Below are 2,199 nucleotides of genomic sequence, written 5' to 3'. Positions count from 1 at the left end.
GATTCTTGGTGATGAAGGGGTTTCCAGTGACTGAGGTTTTGTTTCAGGATCATACTGGAAGATCCAGGTTTGGGCACCAAGTGATGACTTTATGAAAAAAGTTTGGCTCCACCTCAAATTGCTGTGTGGAATTGCTGCTCTGGTGTGGAATTTTACTAAAGACTTTAAGTTGACGCATTGCTCAACTTTTAAACTTCTTATGATTTCAGAACATGAGGGGAAACACAACGGCATTAAACAGTGACTGACAACAAAGTAAACCGCAGAGAGTTCCAACGTTTGTTGTGCATGTTTGGAAAAGTTTAAACATTCATAGCAAGTGCTCCTAATCATTTTACTGCTTTGTTTAGGAGATAGAAACAGTCTCATTATTTAATAGACAGACCTTGTAAATACCTTCACTTTGTACAATCATACAAATCTGGACATTTTGGGGTGGAAAAGATGGATTAAAGCAGAACACATAAAGGTGTGGAGAAAAGGACTTAATCTAAAATATTATATGTATGTGTGTGCTATTCATAATTGGAATAAAAGGTGGACATTGATCTAATTATTGATAGATATTGAGTTATTTAGTTTGTGTTTAATCCAATAATTTAAATCCAATGAAGATTAATATCCTACATTCAAAATGAATTATCTTTTTATTAAAGAAAGCATTATTTTGAGCCATATCATTTTAGATAATCTTCTTTAATTACTCATAAGTCTTTAAATTACTCTTTTTGTTTTTGAATTGCCATATTACATTTTAATATACTATTGAATAAAGGTTGCATGTTTTTGCTGTTAAAGTTGTCCTTGTCACACGAAAAAACATTAAATTTATAAATCCACAAGATTGTATTATATACATTTATCATCTCCCATTAAAAGCCTATTAGAGCTCGGTCTGTTTTTATTAGGCTTTCCCTTTGTATTGCTGTGAATGCTCAAAGAAGAAAGTTGGCTTCATTTTAGAGAATGTTGTGAAAGTGATAAACCTTTCCTGTTAAAAGGAATTCATAGTCTTTTTAACAATTTTCTTAGACAAATAAAGGGAATCAGTATGATATAAATTTTCTTATCAATTTGTAAATCCTGCAAACACCTTCTCTTTTTTATTTTGGATAAAGTTGAAGAACCTATTGGGTTTTACAGCTATTCGTCCTTGTCTGTATGTGTCACGCTTACCTCTTCCTCACCAAAGTGCAGGCGTCTCTCTCCTGCGTATGTGGACAGTTCTGACTCTGGGCGTGCCTCTGCTCCCAAGCTTTATCAGTTTTGCCCAATCTGCCTGCGAATCGGAAAATAGCCGCTTTATCATTCCTGGCTATTTAGCTAGCTCAGACACAGCACCCAGCGTTTGTGCAATGTGTCTCCACTAGTGCCGAGCCCCCTAGCTCTGCTGAGCAGTTCCTGTATACCTGTTGCTTGATTCAGTGTTTCCTCTGTTCAGCTACTGTGTTGACCCTTTGTTGCTCAGTCTGTTGTTTCCAGCCAGTTCCCTCATGCTGTTCCAGTGTTCCTCTCTGTCTGTGGAAATTCCTGTGTCACCTGTGCCTCTTGTCACTTCCAGTGTCTCCTGTGCTCCCTGTGTCCGCAGTGGCCCCTATGTCACTGGTGTCTATTTCTTGGATCCCTGGTATTTGACCCCTGGCGTGTGACCTGACCTCTCTTGCCTGCTGCCTGCCTCGACCCCGGCCTTCCTTGGCAATTCGTCTGCCTTGTGAATTGCTACCGTGTATCCTGGTGTACCCAAGGACTGCAACCTGGCAGTAATCACCGGCTCAACATCCTTAACCCTAAAGGCTCTGGAGAAGACTTGGTTCCCACTTAGACTCTGCTCCTTGGCCCTTCTCAGGTCTCAAACCACCTCTGTGCAAGCAGTAGTGCCCCCTAGTGGCCCTGTCTCTTCTAGCATGACAGTATGATGTTGGAGAGTTCCCCTAACTCATTGTCTAGTGACCCCTTGTCCTTTTTCAATACATCTTCATAAAGAACCCTCAAGAGTATAAATACTTTTAAAAAAAATTACAGATTCAAAATGATGATTTTAAATAAAGGTGACCACATACTTGGTCCCTAGTATATGTATAATATTTAAAACATTTATATACTGTAACTGTATTTATGTATTGACTACTAACAATTTTTATTACCTTATTATAATGGTTTATTTTTAGGTGGCCCATCATGGTTTAACATATTGGTGGG

The sequence above is a fragment of the Pyxicephalus adspersus genome, chromosome 5 (genome assembly GCF_032062135.1).
Source record: "Pyxicephalus adspersus chromosome 5, UCB_Pads_2.0, whole genome shotgun sequence".
In the NCBI taxonomy this organism is placed as follows: domain Eukaryota; kingdom Metazoa; phylum Chordata; class Amphibia; order Anura; family Pyxicephalidae; genus Pyxicephalus; species Pyxicephalus adspersus.
This window is presented reverse-complemented; position numbering follows the sequence as displayed.